General features: G+C 50.5%; 1 long non-coding RNA gene and 1 other non-coding gene across 2 annotated transcripts in view; one reads left to right on the top strand and one right to left on the bottom strand.

The window, feature by feature from the left end:
* Positions 1–26,339, top strand: part of LOC127042495 (uncharacterized) — a 54,207-nt gene that overhangs the window by 4,505 nt on the left and 23,363 nt on the right. The gene's annotated exons all lie outside the window — the stretch shown is intronic.
* On the bottom strand, positions 15,937–16,009 carry TRNAI-AAU (transfer RNA isoleucine (anticodon AAU)). The gene has a single exon. It is a non-coding gene; the product is annotated as a tRNA-Ile (tRNA).

Genomic DNA, 26,339 nt, shown 5'->3' with positions numbered 1-26,339 from the left:
TGGAAGTTTCCTTTGCAGGTTAAAAGAAGCCAAGAAGGGAAGAAGGACAAAGAACAGAATGAATTAACTGAAAAAAAAAAATAAAATAGCAAGCTCAGGCTATAGATAAGACACTGACTCCATTCAAGAACACTGCTCACAGTTAAGACTTGGCTAACAACCAGGAAAAGGAGGGCTTGAATTTGCCCACGCAGCTATGAGATTTGCAAAACATTGCCAGGCACTAATGAAATGTGTTAAGTTTCTTTTCTCACAGGTAAAGAAGCACTACCCAAAGACCCTAGCAGCCCTACCACTCTTTGGAACCAGGAGACGGGATTGATGTAAAGGTCCACCGACGAAAGTCTGCTCTGGCTCCACCCTGGAAAGGCCCTTAAGTCCCGGTGACTACCACCATCGCTGTAAAATGTCAAAGACTGACTGCATGGACCCAAGATTCTCACTGCAAAAAGACCCCTCCACATCGGGAGAATTCTCCTACTGATGATTAGCCTATTTCACCTTCTAGCTCCACTGTGCCTTCTGGACAGTAGGGAAAAAGTACAAGGATGCTGCACCACGACTGTTTTGGGAAAGAAGAAGGAACACTCGCTCCACTGAAATTGCCAAAGTCCAGGAATTCCTGACTAGAAAGAACATTAAGAACTGACCCTGGTGAAGAAACAAAGAATTATACACTGGTGGGAGGACATTGTGGGACCCATGTTTGGGAATGTGGTATTAATTGGATTTTGGGGTTTATTCTACAGGCTGCGCCCTGTGTCCTGGAGAGTGACTAATAATGTAACCCCCCTCCTATGCTATTAATGTCGATGCCTTTTGAAAGTACCTGAGAATAGTTAAATAACAGGTGTATTATAGTACTACACCAAGGAAAGATGGTATTGAATATCACTGAGGCTGGGAAGGCATTGCAGTGGGATCTAGTATGTTTAGGAATTCGGGATTTCCTGAATTACCAGATGATGGCCATTTGAAGTGATCTTGAGTACCAGACTTGGCCCACTGCCCTTACAGACGCATCAGAAATACCATCTGATCTGTGATCATGGAGACATACTTGGACACTTCCTGGGTGGAAGTGTGGCTTCCCAGGGCAGGATGTGCGCCCTTATAGGGGATGAATGCTGTACTTATGTCCCAGAAGACGCACAGGATATTAAAAAGTACATCCTGTCAGCCAAACAGGCTTTTAAACAGTGGAAGGCCCAGGAAAGGAAACCCACTATTTCTGATTCCCTCTGGGGCTGGTTACTTAACCTGGGAAAAATAGGGGAAGGCATTGTTCACCTCCTGCTCACTGGTGTGGTGTTGTGTATTGTTACTCTTCTCTTGCTTGCTTGCTGTAAAGCACTTCAGCTCCCTATAGCTAAATCACATGTTATTCTTTAAATGTGAGAACACTCAGCCAAAAGTTTGTTGAGTATTCTCAAAGGAGGGAGTTGTTGGTGTCACTAAGCATAACCCTACGTAACTCAGGAGGGTGGAAGGCCACAAGAGTATGGAGCCTTCCTGGTTTTAGGCCTCAGCAGACAAGAGTCCCTCCATGTTTGAACTTTAATCGACCTAAAAGGCCAGGTGTAACAGCCGTTATCAGTTGCAACAGTTCTAACTGGTCTAAAGCAGAAATAATGAGGCCTGTGCACCTTTAGCAGAAGGACAAGATAACTTGCAGAAGGAAAACTTACTAACGAGCTGCCGCGGCCAAGATTACTTAATGCACCTGCGCATACGTAATTGCTACAGGGGGAGGAAGGAGGAGGAGGGAGGGGAAACGGGGGATTGCTAGTCAGTGAGAAAAGTTCTCATGGATATAAAGGAACAGACTGCTTGTTTTAGGTGTGCTTGATCTGAGTCAATCTCCCTGCACCGCTTTGAGATCTCAAATAAACTTGGTTTGCTTCTCCACCCTGGTGTGTTTATTGGCGCGGCACACCAGGCGACGGACCCCCCCGCTGTTGCTTGGCCTCAGGCAGTTATCTGCCGGCAACAGTGTCACACTGATACTCACGCTCCCAGGACAGGCCTGGCAGTGGAGATGTCAGGATCCTTTAAGGTAAGTGTCCCACAGCGCAGCGATGGACGGTGCGATGAAGATCAGTCTCCCTGAGGTGCAATAGAATGTAACACAGCGAACCACTGGCCAGATGGGCCGGGTGAAGGGCATTCACTGGAGGTACAAAGGAGAGTGGGAAAGCCACTTCACAGGCATTCAAAGCGGGAAAGGACACAAGCTGGGGGAGTTTAACAGACCTTTTGAGCATACAGGTTATACAGAGCATACAGATCACTGCTGCTCCTACAACATGATAAGTTCTCAAGCAGCATGTTTCTTACTTTGCCCATCTGTCAATTTTGATGATTATTGATGGAAATATTTTGCCATTGGGTTGTGTGTTTACACAGAAATTGACATTTACCAACAAATACACAATTCTTCCAAGCCTGCCTAGTCTGCAGTTGATGGGTTTAGAGGGACACATTCACTCTTCCAGGTCCCCATTCCAGGCCTGTGCTCTCCAGGTTGTCAACTTCCCGCACTGCTGGGATCCTTCCCTCATCTCCCCCCAAACCACTGCCCCACCCCCACTTCTGGGGTCCCCTCCCTACACTGTCTAACTCCACTGCTGGCAGGATCCCTTCCTGTTCCTTTCATTTCCTGCCTCCACTCTGGGCAAAAGCTCTGCACTCTTCCCACACCAGAAGTTGAACCCAGGCCACCGGGGTGAAAACCAGGAATCCTGACCACTAGCCCATAGGGGACTATTGTTGCATCTGACGAAGTGGGTATTCACCCACGACAGCTCATGCTCCAATATATCTGTTAGTCTATAAGGTGCCACCGGATTCTTGGCTGCTATTATTACTACAACTCAGGCCTTGGCTACACTGGAGAGTTACAGTGCAGGTGGTGGCTTTACAGCGCTGTAACTTACTCCCCGTCCACACTGGCAAGGCACATACAGCGCTGTATCTCCCTGGCTACAGTGCTGCATGTGCTCCACCTCGACGAGAGGAATAAAGAGAACAGAGCTGGTGATGCAGCGCTGGGGTGCCAGTGTAAACAGTGATTAATCTTACTACGCTGTCACTGACCTCCGGAACCTTCCCATAATGCTTTTAAGTAGAGATAACGCTCTTTGTTTTGGTGTGATGCCTCTGTTTGCTTTGATGTGAGCTCAAGGCTCCCGGAGCTGCTTATCTAAAAACCAAACACAGTTACTGTTTGCAGTGAATGAGCAGAGGCAGGGGGATCCCTTTGGAACACCCACAGCTGGTGTTTGCTTGAGGAGAGAAGCAGCCGGGTGGGCACGGGGGAGGGGGGGGTCTGTTTTGGATCAGCGGCTTATCTGGTCTGTGAGGAAAAGAACAAAGGCGGCTATTTGCATTTAGTGAATGAGAGAGGGGTGGGGGAGGAGGCTTGAACTTGCCAGGCAGGGAGCTGAAACAGTGTCAGCTCCAAAAATCCACTCGCTCTGTCTCCCCCACGCTCCGTGTCACACTCCACCCCACCCTCCTCTTTTGAAAAGCACATTGCAGCCACTTGAATGCTGGGATAGCTGCCCATAATGCACCACTCCCCACAGCACTGCAAATGTGGCCATGACAGAGTGCTGGTAGCTGTCAGTGTGTCCACACTGCAGCGCTTTCCCTAAACAGCTGTAGGAAGACAGCTTTAACTCCCAGCGCTGGACAGCTGCAAGTGTAGCCAAACCCTCTCTAAGCCGACCCCTTATGAGAACAGCAGGGACTAGCATGACTAGATGTCCCGATTTTTGGGTCTTTTTCTTATATAGGTGCCTATTAACCCCACCCCCATCCCAATTTTTCACATTTGCTGTCGGATCACCCTAGCAGGGGTTGCACACAGGGCTGCATTAACCTTCAGGTGCTGAGGTTTCCCTCTCTCCATTCCCAGAGCCTGTGATCAGGAAACAGACATCAGGGCTCCCAGGTGCTGCACAGACCATGACTGAGATCAGACCCCATATTATGCAAGGTGCTGTACAAACCCTGGGCCCGGCGGGGGGTGGGGGGGCGGTGTATTAAATCCCTCCCCATAGCAATGTGCTACTCCCGGGCACTGCGCATGCCCAGTAACAGCCGCTGAAGCCGCTGCCCTTCCCCCTGCCCGGACCAGCCGTAACGTTCCGCCGGGCGCTGGGGGCGGGGCTGGAGCGGGGCGGGGAAGTAACAGGGAGCGTGGGAGGGGCGGGCGCAGAGCAGGAAATTGATGGGCGGGGGGGGTGGATCAGGCAGCTGGAGGCAGGGTTCGTGGGGGGCTAAAGGGCACAATCTGGGCTGGGGGGAGGAGCAGGAGTTGAGCTCAGGGGGAGGCGCTGGCAGAGCCCCCCCCCCTTTGGTGTGAGGGCGGAGGTGTCGAGGGGGGAGGAGAAACCGGAGTTACGGGGGGGGAGGTCACTGGGGTGGGGGTGTAGATCTGTCTCTGTGCAGCCAGGACATTCCCGGGGTGGGAGGGAGGTGAGTTAACTGGATCCTGTCCCTGTTTTTGCCACTTCCTCCCACACACACATTCTCTCAAGATTTCCCCTTTTCTTTCTCATTATCACACGTGGCTATAAAATCCAGGGAGATTCTCCTTCCCCCCCCAATGATCAGCTCTCTAATTGCCTCTGATTTTCCCTTTTCTCTCCATACTTCTCAAAGGTCAATTTAAAATCACTCCGATGGGGGGTGGATTTTCCCACCCATTTTATCTGCAGCGATTTGTCCTTGTTTGGGTGGGAAATTGTTGCCCTGGGTCATTCCCCAGAACATAGCTCCCACTGGAGTGGGATGGGATGAGGTTCCCGTTCTCTGCCAGGGCAGGGAAGGGAAGGGAGGAGCACATCCCCCATGGAGACTGCCCAGACCCCATTTCCCAATTCCCCTGCGGCCCCCTTCCATTGTCCAGGGAGTCTTCCAGCTCCCCCCCCCGCCCTTAAATCAGCTCCTCAAAGGGCTCTGAGCTGCTCACGTGAATGGTTGCCCCGTGGCCGGCGGGGACCATCACATTCTGTTTATGTATTGGACAGTCATATAAAATCCAGTCCAACAGTCCCCCTTTTCCACTAGTTATTTAATAGCGACATCAAATCCCCTCCGATCTTGGTGGTTTTCTCTCATGTTATCAAATGTCGTTTGTGACAGGGTTCTCTCTGCGTGTGTCAAAGATTGATATAAAATACCCCAAACATTTGCCCCACTTCTCTCTAGTTGTTTTATTTCTAATTGAATATGATGGGTTGTTTCCCAATGTGCTAAGATGCAGCCGCCTCTGGGGTGGATCCATGGTGGCTACTATTTGCTAGTGACAGCCCGTGGATCTTTCTTGCCCTCCAGGCCTTCCATTCTCCTGTTAAAGAAGCACTCCCCAGGCTCCCTCTGCCTGTGTGACTGGCCAGCAGGAGGTGGTGTTAACTTTCTAGCCACTTCTCACACTCTGTGAGGTAACACTTGCAGGGGCAGGGAGGGTGTCTGTGTGGGGAGATTGCAGCTGAAGGGGCATTGTGGTAGGGGGAGGCCTCTGGGTGGCTGGGCAGGGGGTACCCTAGTCAGGTTGGTGGGTTGTGGAGGTTTGGGGTTTTCGGGGGTGGTGGTTCTGATGTGCCCATCCCTGAGGCTATGGGTCCTGGAGGTGGGTATCGCTGGGGGCCTGGTGGCTGCAGAACAGTGGGGGTGGGTGTCTCTTGGGGAGGCGGGACAGAGGGTTAGAGGGAGCCTGGTTCTGTGCCAGGGGCTCTGTCTGTGCTTCCCCCGCTGGTTCCTGGTTTTGTTGCCATGCCCAGTGCACAGAGCTGGGGGAGGGGATCCCTGGCACTAGGTGAGGGCATGCCAGGGAAGCAGAGTGATGGGTCGCACTGTAAAGCATCAGGGGGTCACACTGGGCAGAGGAGGGGGTCCCAGGCAAATATCAGGGTAGATCGTTCTGGAGGGTGGGGAAGTTCCTAGGCAGGGAGTGAGGGACTGAGTTCCCAGTGGAGGGGGGTCCCTTGAGGGGGTCCCTGGCTGCTGGGGGCTCTTGGTGGGGGGGAACCCTTTGGGATTCCCAACCTGGCAATCATGGTGTGGTAGGGTTTCTCTGGCCGGTGGGGCTTTGAGGGGTATCTGGGGTCCCTGGCCAGGGACTCTGGGGGCTGCGTCCCAGGGAATATCTGATGGGATCCTGGCTGGGGGGTGTCTGGGGCCCCTGGCTGGGGGGTCTGGGCTCTGGGTACTAGGGGGTGTCTGGGGGCTGCTGCTAACCATGATCCTTCTCTCTGGTCAACTTGTACCAGAGTCCTGGCTCCTAGTCACCAGGTCACCAAGTCCATTCCCCAGTCACGTGCCCTGTCACTGTGATAACTTTCTGTCCACTTAGCAAACACTGTTAGTGTGAATTCACAGAATTTACTTTTCTCCTCTTTTGAAAACTGCAGGAACTTTCGGTTCCGTTTGGAAAATTTTTGCCCCCAGTCCTTGTCCTAGATCTGCGGGGGTGAGGGAGGTGGGAAGGGAGTCAGCACTGCCACACGATGGTCTTTTCCACAGCGTTCTGAACTCATTCTTTCTGAAATCCGGTGTCATTGAGACCGTTGTTAATCCAGAGTCACTGTTTGGAAAGACAAGGAGTGATTCCAGATGGACAGTGGGTCAAATGAGATCAGCCATTCTCCCTGTGAGGAGGGGCTCCCATTAGCTGCTCTCCCCAGAGAGCTAAAGGAGGGAAGCTGCTCATACACTCCGTCCTTCTCTGCTCAGGATATTGGGGTTCAGCTTCCTGGGTCAGATGCTGCAGCCTCCATTGTGATCTGGGAGACCAGGCTTGGCAGCTGCTGCTCCCCCAGTGGGGCTCTGTGCTGGGAAGTGACCTTAATTAAAGCTTCTTCTCTGCCCGGCCCAGGGGATGACTTTCTGCAGCTGGTCCTAGCCCCCTAGGGCAGTCCTGGGCCCTGTTACTACTAAATTCTGAGCCAGAGTCTCCAGGTAACTGAAAGACCTCAGGGAATGTCCTAGGGTCTGGCAAGAAAGTGACTCTGCACAAACAACACCACCTCATTTCTCCTCCTATTAGCGGTTGCCAGGAGGAAATCCAGCCATGGGAGAGCAAAGTCCCCAGGAATGGGACTGTCCCAGCCAGAGGGGCAGGGAGAGAGGACAGGGGAAGGAGAGACTGAAAGGGGCAGTGGGAGAAATGAATGTGGAGGAGAGATTTCCAGCTCTCTAGTCCACCCAGACACATGTATTGCTGCATCCTGGGGCAGAACCACTTTCCAGTGAACAAAACAAGGATCAGACAGAGCAAAAGCCAGTTCCTGACTCCATATTCCCCCTGCTGGGGTGTGGCTGCCGTGGGGTCAGTGTCTGAGGGAATCCCCCACAGTGACTCCTTTGGTTCTGCTCTTTTCTAGCCTTGTGTTCAGAGAAGGGGTGAGGGGAGAGAGAAGGGAGGTTAAAAATGTGTCTGTGGACTTAGCGTGGCAGGAGGAGCCAGGTATAAATTGTAATAAACAGATTGAGCATTTCCCAGCATGACAGAATCTAGGGTGTCTGTCTGCAGGGAAAGGGCCTGGGGGAATTGTGATGTGAAATTAACTAAAACCGGTTCTGAAACGCCCACAACTGCCCTTCTCCCCCAGACAGGCTGCAGAATGTTTTGCTCCAGCTCATCCCAGCCTGGCGTGGGACAGGGAAGAGAAATGGCTGCAGTGGAGTCAGTCCAGGTAGAGATTATCGGGGGGTTGCTGGTGGGTTCCTGCTGGAGGAAAGGGAGAGCAAATACACCAGAGGTGGGAAGGTTTGCAGAGTCTGGTTTGGAGGTTAGAGCGGGACAGGAAATTCACAGCGTGGGGAAAGGAGGAGGCCAGGGTGTGGCAGACCTGCTGGGAGTTATTTACTAAGTGGCCTAGATTCTAGGAACAGACCCAGGAGGTTTGGAGGTGGAAATGCCCTAATTTGTGAAGAGAGAAAATAACCCACCTACATGGAGCTAGTCAAACTGACCAGACTCCTAGTGCTGGAGCCTGACCTCATTAACCATCAGCTGCTGTGAGATATAAAGGGGACACCCATGAGTCAGGCTTATTGGAGCTGCCTCTCCCTTCATATCCCAGTCCTCACAATGAGGAGGGTGTTGGGCATCCTACCAGCGAGCTCTCCCTGGACCCTGCTAGGGCCTCCATCTCCTGTATCAGTCAGTGGCTAGTAGGGGGGTGATGGATATGCTGGGAGAGATAAGGGGCTCTCTCTTCATCCCCTCACCCTGGCATTTGCTGGATACTCTGAGCCAGGTCGAGGTGGGACTCTCCTGACTATGATCCACCCAGAGCTTCCATTTGATTCACTCTTCTCTGCCACAAATAGTGGGGCTGTGAGTGGGGCAGCAAGTCCTTAGTGTTGGACTCTTACTCTTTCAGGGGCTGGTGACCTTCAAGGAGATGGCTATGTATTTCACCAGGGAAGAGTGGGCTCTGCTGGACCCCACTCAGAGAGCTCTCTACTGGGATGTCATGCAGGAGAACTATGAGACTGTGACCTCGCTGGGTAAGGGTTCCTGTCCCTTCTGTTCTTGGAAGGGGAAATGAAGAGTGAAGGTTCACGCCACCCCCACAATGCCATCTGTACCCTGTCCTGTTTCAGCATCACCCCAATAGGCCAGTGACACACATAATACCAGAGACCCTCCTCTGCTGCAGAACACTTTGGGAACAGAGCACAGGAGCCATATTGCACAGTGTCAAATATCTCCTGTTTGCTCAAGTGAAACTGGGGGTTAGGTCTGGCATAACTGTCCCATAATCATGTTTGTTGCCCTTTTCTGAACCTTTTCCAATTCCAATATTTCTATTTTTGAGATGGGGTGACATGTGCATGCAGTATTCAAGATGTGGGTGTATCATGGATTTATTTGCTGTTTTTACAAATATGATCTATGAGATATTCTGTCATATCTATCACTTTCTTAATTATTTCCTACATTGTTCACTTTTTTTCACTGCTGCTGCACATTGAGTGGATGTTTTCAGAGAACTATCCACAGTGACTCCAAGATCACTCTCTTGAGTGGAAACAACTAATTTAGACCCCATCATTTTGTATGTATAGTTGGGATTGTGTTTTCCAATGGGCTGCACTATGTGCTATCCTGTCATCTAGTACTGCTAAGATCCTGGATTCAGTAATATCCTTGCCCTTCCTGTTCCCTTTCTCCACCGAACCCCGCCAGCCCATGCTTCCTGTTCCCAGCTTCCCCAGGATTCTCGCACTGTCTCTGAGCCTCTCTGTCAGCAAGAAGCAGTGCCAGGGACAGTTGCCCTCTGTCTGGAGTCTTCGATTTCTGGGACATGGATTTACTTTCTCTGTGTTGTAAGAGGCTCTGTCATAATGAGTGTCTGTGATGTTACCCAGAGTACAATCTGGACTGTTAAATAGCTGTACCTCAGTCCTCCAGCATGGGGTGCCTTTTCCACTGTTTTCCCTCGAGAACAGCCCCTCTTGGCCAATTAACACACAGTCTCCAGCATGTAACTCACTCCCAGCTACACAGTATTGAGTGCTGCTAGACAGCCACTCATGAATTACACCTCAGGAGAAAACCAGCAAATTCTCAAGTGCCCAACTTTCCCCCAGAAATGTGCATCTTGCACTGTCCAGCACGCTACTGAACGACCCAAGCTCATATGAAGTCTGTCATTTCATCAGCGGAAAATGACATGCACCAGCTTGTTATCCCAAACAGAGTTTCCAACACACTTCAATCCACACATACTGGTTAGATGAACAATAAACCAAGCTTGTTAACTACCAAAAACTAAAACTAGGCCCAGTCCATGAAAGGGACACTCCCAGGAGAGACTGTACAAAGGCTGGAACATGAAACACCTTTGTAAACCTGAGACAGCTGCCTTGGGGACAATGACAGGGAGAATCCCCCAAAGTGACTCCTTTGTTTCTGCTCTTCTCTGGCCTCCGATTGTTCCTTCCAACGTGGAGTACTTTGCACTTGTCTCTACTGAATTTGATCCTATTTACTTCAGATCATTTCTCCCGTTTGTCCAGATCATTTTGAATTTTAATCCAATCCTCCAAAGCACTTACAACCCCTCCCAGCTTGGTGTTGTCCGCAAACTTGATACGTGTAAGAGAGAGACTGTTACTGGGAGGGTTTCCCCATGTGTCAGAGGGTTACACCCTGGTGGGAGGGGGCTAGGCCTGTACTGGAATAAGGTCACTCTGTGCTTCACAGTGTGCTAGAACCTAGAATGTGCATTAGCAGGGGAAAAGCTGGGGGGAATCGGCTTGTGGAATGGACAAAAGCCTAGTCTGAATTCTCACACCTTGCCCTTTTCACCCCGGCAGGCCAGAGAATAACATCCATGTTTCGCTGCAGATCATCTCGTCCTCCCAGGGGCAAGGAAATGGCTGCAATGGAGCTGGCTCAGGTAAGAGATTATCAGGGTGGCGGGCTCTGCTTGGAGGTTGAGGAGCAGTAAATGCATAAGAGGGTGGGAATTGCTAGAGGTGGTGGGAAGCAGGAAATATCTCGGGTGGAGAAAGGGAGGGGACAGCATGTGACAAACCTGCTGAGACTTGTGTAGTGTAGGGCGTGATGGGTTGTCACCCCCAGGAGGCAGTTTGTGGAGCTTCTGGGAACTGCTGTGTCCTCTAACCCTCACGCTGGGCTGGCCCTTCTCACACTGCTTTGCTGGAGATTTCGCCAGCCTCTCCAGGGCCTGTTATCACCCAACACAACAGCAGGTGGCGTCATGCAGCCAACTAAGCTACCTGAGTGCGTTACCTAAGCCACTCAAGGACAGATAGAAGACAAGAGCCAATTTCCCACTCCCCAACCTTGCACACTTGCTGTAGTATAAATCCAGAATGATACCATCTTATAGTGCACAGGGATCTCTATAATACAAGCTCATTAATGTAGTTCCCCTTCCCCTCGATATGGGACAGATGTGCACAACAAGCTGAGATTTTCCCCAGACACTTCACTCAAAATACGCTGGTTAAGATAAAGCATCAAACAAGTTTATTAACTGCAGAAAGATAGATTAAGTGATTATAAGTGATAACAAACAGATCAAAGCAGATTATTTAGCAAATAACCAAAACTCAGACTAAGCCTAACATACTAGATGGATAGAATTTGAATTAGCAATTTCTCACCCTGACTGATGGTACAAGCAGTCCCCCAAGTTTCCATACACAAGCTAGAAATCTCTTGATCCTGGGAGCAGCACTTCCCCCACATCCGTTTTTGTTTCTCAGGTGTTTCCAGAAGTTCTCTTGTGTGGAGAATGAGGCCAAGAGATGATGTCACACCCCACCTTATGTAGCTTTTCCATATGGTGGGAACCTTTTGTTCCAAACTCAGTTCCTAGTCCAGTTTGTGGAAAAATACAGGTACTAAAGTGGAGTTTAGTGTCATGTGGTCTGGTCACAGGCCCTGCTGAGTCATAGTAGCCATGACTCATAGGCTGGCTGAAACATTCACAGGAAGGCTAAGCTCTTCCACAGTCCATTGTCTTTGTTGAGCCATCAGCACTGTCTGGCTTCTTCATTGTTGTACCTGAAAGGCTCATTGTGGGTGTTACCCAGAGTAAGCACATTTGAAATACAGATACAGAGTCAATATCCATAACTTCAGATACGAACATGATATGTGCACACAAATAGGATAAGCCTATTCAGCAAATCAGAACTTTTCCAGTGACACCACACATGATGCATCTTCTACAAAATAGATCATAATTATTTCCTAATAATATTATAATCATACCACTATGATGAATATGGGGGTGTAGTGTCAGATAGGTCGTAATTTCAAGGCACAGGAGTTGGGAATGGAACTTCCCCTCTTTGTGGAACAGGAAATAACCCTCCAGCCAGGGCTGGGACAACTTCCCAGACTCTCAGCGATGGAGCCTGAATCTACTGACATTTCATTAATTACCACCAACCCCAATCTTTGTGGCAACTGTAAACTTTATCAGTGATGATTTTGTACTCTCTTCTAAGTCATGGATAAGAATGTTAAATAGCACAGGACCAAGAACCAATCCCTGCAGGAACCTGCTAAAAGAAATCCACTCGATCATGGTTCCCCATTTACTATCAGAGTTTTTAATCTATTTAATGTATGCCGTGTTTATTTTGTATCATTCTAGTTTTTTTTAGTAAAAATATTGTGCTAATCAAGTCATGTCCCTTACGGAAGTTTAGGTATATTACATCAATACTATTAGCTGCAACCAAACTTTTGATCTCATCCAATAAGGATATCCCGTTAGTTTGATAGGCTCTATTTTCTCTAAACCTTTGTTAATGGGCACTACAATTCTGACCTTCTAACTTCTATTCTTTATGATTGACTTCCCCTTTCTTCCATATATTTTATTTGGAGAGTGCTTGGATTCCTACCAGGGAGCCACTATCAGGGTCCAGAGACAGCCCCATCTCCTATATTAAGCTCTGGCTAGTAGCTATGTGATAAATGTGAAGACCCTGCTTCTGTCTGTCAGATGGGAGACACAAAGGTTCTCTCTTTCTACCCTCTGATGCCTCCTGGCTGCTGTAAGCAAGGTGGGTTGGGACTCTGTTAACATGTGCCTCCCGGAGCTTCCATTTCCCTGGTGCTGCTGTTCCATGAATAGTGGGGTTGTGAGTGGGTCAGCAAGTACTGAGTACTGGACTCCTGCTCTTTCAGGGGCCGGTGACCTTCGAGGAGGTGGCTGTCTATTTCTCCAGGGAAGAGGGGACTCTGCTGGACCCCACTCAGAGAGCCCTCTACAGAGATGTCATGCAGGGGAACTATGAGACGATGGTCTTGCTGGGTAAGGATTCCTGTCCCTTCTGTTCTTGGAAGGGGAAATGAAGAGTGAAGGTTCATGCCACCCCCACAATGCCATCTGTACCCTGTCCTGTTTCAGCATCACCCCAATAAGCCAGTAACATACATACTACCAGAGACCCTCCTCTGCTGCAGAACACTTTGGGAACAGAGCACAGGAGCAGCATCACACAATGTCAAATATCTCCTCTTTACTCAAGTAAAACTGGGGTTAAGTCCAGCATAATGAACAGAAGCTTCCTACCCCCAGCCTTCTCTCAAACCCTGAGCCTTCTCTACCCAAACCAGAATGTGCTTGGGGTGTAACAAGCAGGCGGCTGGAGTCAGAGCTGCCAGTCCAGGGTTACTTATCATACAGACACTCAGTGCGTCCTTGAACGCTGGCTGGGAGTATCCAGACAGGGGAGCTCCAGCAGCAGAACACTGAATCTCACCCAGGATTACAGATGACACAACTCCTCGCTGATCTGGATTGCACCCCAGCATGTGAAAATGGCCTAGGTTGGTAGTGACATTTCTTGAGACATGGAGAGTCTTGCTCCCATATCACCAGATGTAATAAAAATAACAGGAAAGGCCAAATATGGAAAACTGATTGTTCAGCTTGCTTTTGACCTGCATCATATTTTGCAATATATTCCAAATAAGGAACTTAACGTGTAACGTATGTGTCATTGTTTGTGGTTTTAAGCTGTAAAAGGCTTGTGTGATTTTTAGCTCAGGAACAGTATTCCAATAGCTGTCGCCACCTGCGTGCTTGTAACCAAGAAAAGAGCCTCAGGCTGAGCTGATTCAAATATTAATCCTGTGGTCGTTTTCCACAACAGCCTCAATAGGTCCCTGTGATGGAATGTAAGGCTACATCTAGACTACCCACCGTATCGGCGGGTTAAAATCGATTGCTCGGGGATCGATATATGGCGTCTCATCTAGACGCCATATATCGATCCCCGAGCGTGCTTATATCGATTCCGGAACAACACCAACCCCAACGGAGTTGCTGATTTGACAGAGGGAGCCGCGGACATCGATCCAGCGCGGTGAGGATGGGTGAGTAATCCGATCTTAGATATTCGACTTCAGTTACGTTATTCACGTAGCTGAATTTGCGTATCTAAGATCGATTTCCCCCCGTAGTGTAGACCAGCCCTTAATGTCTTCACACCTTCCCCCTGCAGGAGAATGGCTGTTTGACCAGCTGTTTGCCTTGCTGTCTCTGAGGAACTGGTCTGTGGGTGTTCCCCAGAACTGTAACTTTTTCAGTAATATCATACTGTAAAATCTCACAATTTTACATACAGTGTTACTACACATTTTAACAGGAGGATAATATTCAGTAGGTTATGCTTTTCTAATGATACCTCACAAGCCATTTTCCACTAGCAGGGTCTTCTCTGTTCACAGAATTTCTGATAGTTTGATGTCTGCTGGCACTGGATATCACTATTTTGGCATCTCTCTCTCTGTCTCAGTGAGCACCCGCTGTGGTTGTTGAAAGTCTGTGATGCGATCTATGGGATGCAACTGAACAGTGGCACCCCTGAGCCCTTTGTCCCACCACCTGGGCTCCCTCTCACACATGTGATGCTGAGACAAGCTGTGAATCTCTGGCAGATATTGCACTTACACAGACATCCGTAGGTAGGGACACAGCCAACTGAATTACATGAATGCTTCTGCAGCCACTCATAACACTAATGATAGAAAGTCGCCCCCACCACAGCTCTGCAGCCTTGCACCCCTGGATCATACCACCTTGCCTTAATCAGAAGCCTGATCAGTGTGAGTTTATTACACAGGATCCACCCCTCCCTCACTGTGAATAGTACATGAACCAGCCTTGTAATGGAGCTGAGATTTCCCAAGAACTTCAAGCAAAATACACCAGTTTAAGTAGAGCATAAAACAGATTTATTAACTACAGAAAGATGGAGTTTTAAGGATTATAAGTGGTAGGAATAAAAGATCAAAGTAAATTACCATGGAAATTAAAGATAATTCACAATCTAAACTTTACACCTTATTACACTAGGGCGTAGTTCAGTTATGCACACAGGAAGGCTTAATGCTCGAGCTGCTGCACATGCTGGGCAGGCTTAACGTCGGGCTCCCCACGGCAGGAGAGAAGAAGACTCGGCCCCTGGAGGGGCAGGCTGGGGCTTCCTGGATCCCATTTGCTCACAGCCAGCGCCCTGCCCCCACTCCCAAGTCATCTATGGCGCCCCCAGGTCGGCCAGAATGGAGCAGCAGTTTTCACTGCACTACGTCCACTTATGGCTTACAGGCAACTCCCAGACTCACCGCAGTCCACCATCTCGGCCAGAAAGGAGCCCACTCAGCCTCACCATTGCTGCTTTTCCTTCCCCCCAGAACCCCGCTTCTCCTGGGCTGCAAGTAGCCATCCCTGGGATGCCAACAGGCAGCCACAGGGGTCTGTCTCTCAGCAGCCAACCGCACCTCCATGGGTTCAGCCCTCAGAAGGGCAGGTGGGGGTTTCCTGGATCCCAGTTGCTCACAGCCAGCCCAGCCTCCACCTCTAAAACCATCAGTCATGCCCCCAGGTTGGCCATAAAGGAGCCGCCATTCTCCACTTGGACTCAGCTTTGCTTGTTTTCCTTTCACCCAGAACCTCCCTTCTTCTCCTGGGCTGCAAGTAGCCACTCCTGGGAAGCCAAGAGGCAGGCACAGGATTCTACCTCCCAGCAGCCAACCACACCTCCCCAGGCTTTGCAGAATGAAGGGTGGTGCTCTACTAACCCCACTTAGCCGCACAGCTTCTTCCCTGCCTTCCTCAGCTCAACTTTCCTCTATTGCCCCATTCCTGCCTCACTTCCTCCTTTGGCCAGTCATGCAAAGGAGCCCAGCAGGAAGTGAGAGCCTCTATAGGCCAACCTCCAACAGCAGAGGTGGCCAAGCCACAAGCCTCCAAATGGTGACTGGCCTAACTACTCTAGGTTCTCCAGCCTGACACCAAGGTGCTTTCTCCACTGCTGTCAGCATCCTCTCTCATGCAGGGGTTGGAGTTATCCCATCGACAGGCCAATAGGAGGAGTGTCCTTTCTGAATAACAAGGGGAATCTGGGAAAAGGAAGCCAGCATATTTCTGCCTGGTTTTGAACCAGGGACCTTTTGCGTATTAGGCAAATGTGATAACCACTACACTACAGAAACTCCACCTACTGGGTTGTTGCTCACTCTGGCACAGACCGATGGACAAATCTAGAGAATGTGGTGGTAGCCCCTCGATAGGTCAGCTGGCAGGGCAGAGGACTGGAGCCAGCACTCAGGAAGTCGTCCTTACCTCGCCCGTGTGACTCCAGCTTGAGGGAGAGCTTCTTTTTCTTCTCCTTGCTGACAAAGAGCAAGAGAAGAATGAAAGGTCAGGTGGGCCAACTCGGTGCAGAAGCCCATGCTGTCTTTTCCTGCTGCATAGCCTGAAATGAGGGACTCGTGGCAGTTAAAGGAACTGCTGCACTCTCAGAAAACATCCCGCCCGTGCATAAAGGAGGATAGAAGAGCCTGTTAGTCTAGCACGCTCCCAGCTGAACTCTTTCAGCAGCTGCTAGGTTTCTTTTTGGCCTGTTACTTTTCTGTCTGGGATGTTGTTGTCAGCTGTGGCACAGAAAAAGGACGTCATTGCGAGCTGCCCATAAAGATAAGATTAACTTTTGCCTTCCTTGCTCGGCTTTACTTGCTTCCTCACCCTATTCCTGCCTTAGTTCCTGTGTTACCTGAAGGCAACGGGGGCCCAGCAGTACGAAGAGGAAATTAGACAGCTAGACCCTGGTGGCAAAAGTTCTACCACCGCTTGCCACCCCACTCTCTTCTCCCAGCTTCACATATTGACCGCCAGGGACTTGGTGCCCAGCAGCGCAACGGAAGGCAGTGGACAGAGCCACCCTCGCCTTGAAGCTCTGGCTCATTAAACCGTATCTTCAGTCGCTGATGGCCAATGAGAGACCAACAGCGCTTGCTATTTTAGCACTTGAAAATGCCATTGGTCAGTCACTGGATCTCTTTAATGCTGTTACATAACAAATGAAAATAGAATCTCAGTGTGACATTCTGTACCTTTGGGGGAGTGTGCTGTAACCCCCATATTCCTCATTTTCATATAATCGTGATCTTATATACAGAGCATGCCTTGTAAGGTATCAGGGGAAAGGATATGATCTGCTGAAAGTCATTTCTCTACCCATAGATGTTTACCATTCATGCATATGAAGTTATGAGAATTGTGCAGTGTGGTTATCACTATGCTGTAAGGTGGGGGAGTCAGCCAAATATTAGCTCCCCAGTGACAACAGCAAGGAAAGTAACCAACACCCGGACAGGGTGTCAAACAACCCATCAACAGCCATTGTTCAGCAAGGGAGCTACAGTGCAATCACTTACCTGCAAGAGGACACCCCAGGGGAATTGCTCAGACTTGCTTGGAGAGACGCAGTGATGCTCACCTGACTCTGAAGGGGGAGCAAAGCCAAGAGGGAAGAAAGGACATGATAAAAGCAGAGACATTTGCCATGCTTTGTCTCTCTCGTCCACCTACATCTACAGACACCCCCACACCAAGCAACTGAAGCGCTGACGAAAGGGGAGAGCCTGGCTGAAAAGCCACCAGCCGGCCTGTGGTGAGAAGCATCTAAGTTTGTAAGGGCATTGAAAGGGTTAAGATCAGCTTAGAGTGCATTTTGCTTTTATTTCACAAAAACAACGAGGAGTCCGGTGACACCTTAAGAACTAACAGATTTATTTGGACACAAGCATTCGTGGGTAAAAAGCCCTCTTCTTCAGATGCATGGAGTGAAAATTGCAGATAGAGGCATAAATATATATTGGAACATGATGTAAAGGGAGTTACCATACAAGGGGAGAACCAGTGTTGAAGGCTAATTCAGTCAGGGTGGATGTGGCTCTCTCCAAGTAATTGACAGGGAGGTGTCAATACCAAGAGAGGGAAAATTGCTTTTGTAGTGAGCCAGTCACCCCCAGTCCCTCTTCAAGCTCAAATTAATGGTGTTAAGTCTGCAGATCAGTTGTAACTCTGCAATTTCTCTTTGAAGTCTGTTTTTGAAGTTTTTTGAATGGCTTCTTTTAAATGGCTACTTTGAATGGCTACGTTTAATTGTGTTATTGAATATGAACATGTAAACTTGTTATGGAAGTCCCATGTGGTCTAGTGGTTAGGATTCTTGGCTTTCACCCAGACAGCCTGGGTTCAGTTCCCCACACAGGAACAATGCAGAGCTTCTCCTTGGAGGGGAGACAGGAAACAAAAAGAATGGGAAGGGATCCTGCCAGCAGCAGAGCTGGATAGAGTTGGGAGCAGTACTGGATTTGACATGGTGCCATAGTGCTAGGCCCAAGCTCTGAAGGGACCTGTAACAGTAACTTCCTCCCTGCTGCAGAAAGGGAGCCTCAGAGCAGCCTGGATTCAGTAGGGGAGCTGAGACCCCATAGGGCCCTGGGAGCTGTAGTTCCTTGACCAGCTCCCTGCCTTGGAGCAGAGAAGGAACATTTCCCAGCATTCCCTTGGCTACTATCAACAGGAAAGGGAGGGGGGAAGCTGTGAGACTCCATGTGCTGCAGCTTGCTGTGGCTGGGGGGCTGGCTGGCTGCTAGAAGGGGGTGCCACCTGTGAATAGGGAAGAGGTGTGACCAAGGAGTAGAAGGCTTTGGCCCAGGTAGCACCCTCAGAAGACTTCCCCAGACAGGCTTAGGGATGCTGGTGTGACCTCGCCTGGCAGCCCCCAAAGATGGAACTGGGTGGACTAACTGGACAGGGCCCCTCTCTATCTGAAGCTGGGCAAGGGAGGTATGTGGATCCCACCAGAAGGTAAAATGGTAAGTAAGGAAGGGGAGGCTCTACTGGACCTGGACAGCTTCAGATACAGGACAGGAGGATTTCCACTTCTGAGCCATGAAAATAGAAATTGACTTTTCCTTTCCAGATGTATCTAATATTCATAAAGGGAATCTAGCCCCTGCCTTCCAGATCTGAACACCTCAAAATCAGGAGTGCTCAAGCTCAATTTGGGCAGCTGTTACTTCATTTCTCCCAAATCAAATATGCTGATCCACTGTCATTTACTGTAGAAAAAGTAGGAGAAAATTGAGCAACAAACGTTGGGGTCTTCACAGTGCTAACGAGGGCTGGAATTGCTATTTTCAACAGCCATTACACTTTTTTTTTTAGTTTTGTTTGTTTAAAAGGAAGACAGTGATATTGCACTGGCAAATTCCCCATAGAAACAAAGAATGGAACAAAAGAATAATAAAGGCACCTCAACTTTCCTCATTTATGTAGGACGGTCTTATTAGATGGATCCAGACATCTTCCAATCACAGAAGCTGATAATTGTTCCACTTTACTGCAGTTCTGTAACCATGCAGGAACCTAGAGGAGGAAAGTGCCTAACTCCAGAGTCTGCAGCTGCCTAGGGCCAGTGCTGAGGATTTAGAGTCCCTAGTGCTGCCCTTGCAAGGTTCAAGCATGCTCAGCCTTGGCATTGCCTCCGCTCCTGCGGCTAGTAGCTGCAGCTGTCTAAGGCTGGCCTCTGGCAGTTGCCCCATGGCTGTAGCTAGAGAAACTACAAGTGGCTCTATGACTCCTGGGGCCATTAAGCTAGAGCACCTAAAGACACTGGAGTTAACCTCAAGGAACAGAGGTCACCAGTAGGAAAGGAATGTCGGGGGAGCAGGGAAGGCGGGAGCAGGTCAGGCTTGCAGAGGGAGCTTCCAGCTGGTTGGGAGCATGTCCAAAGTAGAAAGGAAACAAGTATGGGGAGAGGTGGTGGTGACCAGGTAGCAGACTAGCACGTAGATGGGAGCAGAGGGAGAGACGCTGGTGTCTTCAGATTCCCAAGGGCTAAGTCCTCACTTTGGGGAAATGGTGTTTGCAGGTGGCTTGCTCACATGGCAGGATGGGGGCTGAGGGAGGGATCTGTCAGAACTGATCAGGTGTCTGCTGGCTTTAGGACTTTGAGCTGAGACTAGGACCACATGCAGTGACTGGTGACATGGGGGGGTACTGGAGACATGGCTAGAGAAGGTCTGAATGAGGAAAGAGATAAATCTGTGGGGAGTTTCCTTGGTCACTATGAAAGTTCTGCTCACTGTGGACACTGGTAAACCCACATGGGTGTACAGCTCAATAAGAAAACCCGCGGGCTGAGGGAGCTGTGTATGGCAATGCATATAGTCATGGAGAGGTGTGTGATCAAAATGAAAAATGTCTCTGAGGTTCAGTACCGGGTATACGAAGGCACCAATGGCACTGCCCCACCAGGCCCACACTCGGAGCCCACAGTGACTATACTGGGGCCCACAAATATGTTTGGTGCCAGGGCCAACAAAAGGTTAATCCAGCCCTGACTGCCTGAGCACTATTTCAGCCTCACATTTTTGGGTGGAACTCCCACAGTGAGAGCTGCAGAGCACTCCCCCGCAACACACACGCACACACTCGTCCTGGTGTTGGGAGGGGAACAGGAGAAAGGACAAAAGAAGAGATGAAGAGAAAGGAGGGAGGGACAGGTGGATGGAGGAAAAGGTGAAACACAAAGGACAAACCCTAATGTCCCCATGATTCTAAGGGACAAAATCCCAGGTGTGGAATAAAATTCTGCCTCCTTAAGCTCATGTTTTCCATGCCTAGAATTCAACTCTCACCAGATGGATCAGACTGAACAGGTTTCACACCTCCAGGAGGCTCTTACCTTCTAAAGAGGGACGGCTGTTTTCTAGTAAAATCACTACAAGGGAAGGAGAAAACTGGAAAGAGGTTTCTCCTGGCGCTCACGTCCATGAACCCGAATACTCTCTCAGTCCTCAGACAGAGACCTGGAGAAGGAGACTTGCTGAAGCAAAGCCACAGGGGTCTCTGAGGTTTCCCTAGCCCCTGGCCCCTGACTGATGTCAGGATCTCTCTGTGAGGTCACCACCTGCTCACCAATAGTCTTTGACCAATAGTGTGAGGTCCTGCAAAAGGCCTTTGTGATGTCACTGCCACACCCCGCCCTTGCTGTGCCAATGTCCTGCCCCGGCCAGGCACTTTGGAGCTTTGAGCTACTCCCTGTGGATCACCTCACTCAAGGAGCTTTTCTATAGAGCATCCTCAGATGTCTAAGCACACGAGTGCCATGGCAATGAACTGACACACATGGTACCAAGATGAGATCATTAGTAGACTAACCTATAGGAGAAGGACACCCCAGCATTAGTAGGGGAGAAATCCCTACTGAACATGCATTACACCTAGCAGCCCCTGCGTGGGGTTGGGCAGGGGCTGCGGAGGGGGGAGACCTGGGAAAGGGATGGATGGAAAATGTCTGTGCAGCCGGGACATGGCCGGGGGGCGAGGGGAGAAGAGCAGGTGACCCCTGAGGAGCGGGGAGAAAAAGGGAGGGCTGAGATCCCCTCGGAATTACCACTGCCCCCTCCGTGGAGACCCCCCTCCTCTCCTGTCCTGCCCCCTTTCTCCCTAGAGAGCAACAAGCAACATCCAGGCTGACACCCCCTTCCCTCAAATCCCTGAGAAGTTCCCTGTTCCCCTCCCCCCATTGTGCCCCATTTTCTCTCCCCTTTGCCAATGGCCAGTTCAGATCTCAGGTTTGGGGTGTTTTCCCCCATTTTCACCTGCAGTGATTTGTCCTTGTGTAGGTGGGAAATGGTTCCCCCGAGTGATTTCTGAACTGGGCAGAGGCTGGGGGGGGCCTGAGACAGGGACACCCCTGGGCTGGGCTGGGGGGGCCACTCTCTGCTGGCAACAGGGCGTGGGAAGGGCCAGGAAGGGGAGGGGGGAGCAAGTGTCCCCCATAGAGAGGGTCCAGCCCCAGGCTGCTACCAGTAGCACATTCCTATCCTGGCCGGGGGGGGGGCTTTCTCCAGCTGGGACCTGCCCCCTAGGCAGCCCCAGGCTCTGACCGCACCAGCCCCGCCTGGAGCCCCCAGTGAGTGAGAGACCCCGGAGGGGGAGGGGGAGGGAGCACTGGGCCCTGACAGGAAAGTGACTCTCTCCCCTCAGATCTTGGTGTTTTCCTCTCATGTTATCAAATATGCAGTTTGTGACACAATTTCTTTGCAAATCTCAAAGATTCAAATAAAATAACCTAAACATTTGCCCCACTTCTCTCTAGTTGTCTATTTCTAATTGAATATGCCCTGAGATTTTCCTGTCTCTAATTATAAAATAATAAGAAAATCTCAGATTTACACCTTTTCTCAGATTATTGAACACAAAATGTTTGCAAATGTTGCCCATTTCCTCTTTATTCATTTATCAAGTATTCATGTGAAACACTCAGATTTTACCTCCTATCAACAACTGATATAAAATCCCTCTGATTTTCCACTTTCCTCTCTATAATTTGCAAAATGGATCCAAAATCTCTGATTTCCACCCTTTGTCTTTCATTTCTGAACACTGATCTGAAAGCTCAGGTTTTCCCTCTGTGTCATTATCAAATGTCAATTAACAATCCTCTCAAGTTTTGTGCTGTTCCTTATGTTTCTAAATCCCAAAAACTTCTTCCTTCGGGGGATCCTGTTGCCCTGAGTCGCTCTCCATTCTGGATGTTGCAGGAGATTAAATTTCCCAGTGATTGTCTTTCCCCTCTCCTTTGAGGATCATTTGTTCCCTCTTTTAGCTCTGTTAGATATTTGCCAAAGAAAGAGACCAGCCTGATATTTAATACACATCAAAGCCAGAGGCCTCCCCCTGTTTGGGGATCAGTGGTTCGCAGCTGGTAGTGGGAGAGTTGGCTGGCCCCTTTTCTTTTCTCCAGCTGGCACAGGATGAGGGGGTCACTCTGAGTGCAGCATGTCTTGAGAAGTATCCCAAACCACAAGACAAATGGTCTCTGTGAAGGGTTGCTTCCCACAGTGCTAAGATGTAGCCACCTCTGGCAGGATCCATGGTGGCTACTATTTGCTAGTGACAGGCCACGGAAATTTCTTACCTATTTTGCCCCTCCATGCCAGGCCTGCACAACATACGGCCCACGGGCAACGTGCGGCCCGTGAAGTCTCACTGTGCGTCCCACAGCCGGGAATCAAAGGGCTCTGGGCTGCCTGTAGCCGCAGGGAATCCAAACCCCTTTAAAGTTCAGCCGCGGCCGGGATTCAAAAGGTTCTGAGCTGCCCGCAGCCGCAGGGAGCCCAGAGCTCTTTAAATCTCAGCCGCGGCCAGGATTTATAGGGCTCTGGGCAGGCGGGCGGGGAGCTCAGAGCTCTTTAAATCCCAGCCACCAGGGCCAGCTTTAGGCCAATTTAACCAATTCCCTTGAATCGGCCTCGCTCCTAAGAGGACCCCGCACCCAAGCCCCAGTACCAGCAAAAGCCAGTGCGCTGTACCAGGGTGGCCCAGTTTCCCCAGGGGGCAATTTAAAAGGTCTGGGGCTCCCAGCAGGGGCTGGAAGCCCAGGCCCTTTAAATTGCCACTAGAGCCCTGCTGCTGGAGCCCTGGGGTATGGCTGCGGGGCTCTGGGGGCTATTTAAAAAGTCTAGGACTCCCATTGCTTCTACCTCCCCGGCCCTTTAAATAGCCACTGGAGCCCCGCCGCTTCCCCAGGGTTCCCGCGGCTATTTACAGAGCTGGGGCAGTGGAAGCAGGGGCGCCCCGGGCCCTTGAAGTAGCCCCCAAGCCCCAGGCTGCTGCTGCTACCCTAGTGGGAGAGGGGGGAGGAGGAGGAGGAGAAGGAGGCACTCACCATAGAGGATGGGCTGTACCCCCTGTACCTGCACCCCCTGCCCTGCCTGCAGCCAGCCTGTCCCCAGCCAGCCCCTGCTGCACCCCCTGCCCGCACCAGCCCCGCACCTCCTGCCCTGCTTGCACCAGTTCCTGCCTGCAGCCTGCCCATCTCCAGCCAGCCCCACACCACCTGCCTTGCCTTCAGCCCTGCACCAACCCCTGTCTCCAGCCAGCCCTGCACCCCCTTCCCTGTCTCCAGCCAGCCCCTGCCACACTGCCTGCCCTGCCCGCACCAGCCCTGCACCCCCTGCCCTGTCTCCAGCCAACCCCTGCCATACTGCCTGCCCTGCCCGCACCAGCCCTGCACCCCCTGCCCTGTCTCCAGCCAACCCCGTACTCCCTGCCTTGCCTTCAGCCCTGCACCAACCCGTCTCCAGCCAACCCCTGCCGCACCCCGCTGCCTGAAGCCAGCCAGTCCCGCACTCCTTTGTCTCCAGCCCTGCCAACCCATGCCGCACCCTCCCTGTGGCCCTGCCTGAAGCCAGCCAGCCCACCCCACACCTCTTGTCTCCAGCCTGCCCACACCCCTTACCCAGCCTGCAGCCAGACCCTACCTCTCGCATCCTCCCCCTCCCCCACCTCCAGCCAGCCCCATATTCACTGGTGCCCTGCAGTTCCGAGGGAAGTAACCCTGCACACCTGCTTCAATGAGATGGGCAGGGAGCAGCTGGGACCCACACATGTGCACCCTAGCACACCCTAAGGGAGTGGCAGAGCTCATTTCTAGTTCAGACCCATCTTTTTAAAAAAGAACTTTTAGGTAGGGTTAACATACATCTGTACTTTCCCGGACATGTCAGGCTTTTTGGTTCTTAAATCGCCATCTGGGAGGAAAATACGGACGTATGGTAACCCTACTGGTACAAAAAATACATACTGTGGCAGAACTTTTTATAGGGAACCGGTTGTTAAGAACTGAAAGGCTTTTTTTTCCCCAGTCATCCCTGCGGGGCCCCGCACTTCCTAAAGCCGGCCTGCCAGCCACGGCCGGGATTCAAAGGGCTCTGGGCTGCTCGCAGAGATTCCCGGCCGCAGCTGAGGTTTAAAGGTCTCAGGGCTCCCCACCGCCACGGGCAGCCCAGAGCCCTTTGAATCCCGGCAGCAGCTGAGATTTAAAGGGCTCAGGGATCCCTGTGGCTGCAGGCAGCACAGAGCCCTTTGAATCCTGGCGGCAGCTCCAGGGGATGGAGTGAGGCTGGGATTTCAAGGGCTCAGGCTCCCCTCAGCAGCAGGAGCTCTGGGACCTTTAAATCCCTGCCCCAGCCCTGAAAAGCTCCGGGTTCCCCCAGTCGTCAGAGCCCCAGGCCCTTTAATTTGACCCTGAGGGCTCCCAGCCACCTCTTTGGCTGGGAGTCCCTGGTTGATTTAACATCAAGTAACACCTCCCCACCACCAACCTTCCTTTTTGACCCACAGCTGTTTTGGTGGGGCGGCGCTGGGGAAGGAGGGTTTGTTTCTGCAGGGCTGGGCGGGGTGTTTCCGCCAGGCTGGGAGGTCCTGAGTGGGGGGTGTTTCCGCAGGGCCGGGGGTTTCGGTCCTCAGCTGTTTTCTTTGGAGTATTGTGGCCCTCGCTGTTTTACTCAAAGTACTGTACAAGAACTTTTCAGGGGGATTAAGGCAAAATGCCACATTTATTAGTAATACAGGTATCAATTAATACTCTATGATATGCACATGAGATATATATCACAGTCATGCATTCACGCACACACACAGACATAAACACACTCCGTCTTGCTGTTGTTACCAACTAGTTGCTCCCCTTAACTGCACTGGCCAGGTGAGTTAGATGGGGGAGGGGTGGAGCCGGGCTTCTACCGATCCAAATCGATGGTCCGATGGTGACAAGACGAGATCCGGGGTCCTTCTGCAAGACACCTCACATTTATAGCAGCTTCCCTCTTATGCAAATCTAGACCAGATTCAAAATCTGGGTCTGCGTCCGTTGGTCTTTGTGCTGCTTTTCTCTGGGTGTTGTCCCAATGCTGCTCAAAGAGGGTGTTTTCTAAAGAAGGTGCTTGCTTCTAATCCCTGAGGCCATCAATATGTCTGCTCTTCTTTATTGGGCCCACTTGACAAGTTGTATTGTCCTTTGCTCTGGCTCCCATTCCCTCTTCAACTGTTGTAGCTGTCTGGAGGTGGGTGTCTTCCAAGCCTCACTCATTCACACCTCATTCAGTCAATAGAGCAATTGATTACAGAGTGCGGGGGAAGATCTTATTCTACTTCTAGCAAAAAGGCACATGTTTTCTTTTACTTTAACTATACTATCCTTAGGGGCTATCACATTTGATACAAAGTTTTCTACCAATTCTCTATATAGGGATCTAATACAAAGTTGTATGAAAATAGAGAAGCACAATGCCAAGTCATATGAATTACAAAATAACATCATGCCGGATGCAATGTCATAAAGATAAAGATACTTAATACAAAATAACACAATGCAACGTTATAAAGATTTATAGAGATAGTTAATACAGAGATTTCTCTACATCACCACTTTACGAGTTGTGCAGGCCTGCTGACGGCATTCGTGGGGCTTCTTGCTCGTGTGGATTCTCTGATGCTGAATAAGGTGAGAGCTGCGATTGAAGGTTTTCCCGCACTCACTGCATTCATAGGACCCCTCCTGCGTGTGGATTCTCTGATGCCGAATAAGGTGTGAGCTGCGACTGAAAGTTTTCCCGCACTCACTGCATTCAGGAGGGAGAGGATAGCTCAGTGGTTTGAGCATTGGCCTACTAAACC

Source organism: Gopherus flavomarginatus, unplaced genomic scaffold, assembly GCF_025201925.1.
Source record: "Gopherus flavomarginatus isolate rGopFla2 unplaced genomic scaffold, rGopFla2.mat.asm mat_scaffold_45_arrow_ctg1, whole genome shotgun sequence".
NCBI classification, from domain to species: domain Eukaryota; kingdom Metazoa; phylum Chordata; order Testudines; family Testudinidae; genus Gopherus; species Gopherus flavomarginatus.
The sequence above is the reverse complement of the archived record's forward strand: the minus strand, read 5'-3'. Positions and strand labels throughout refer to the sequence as shown.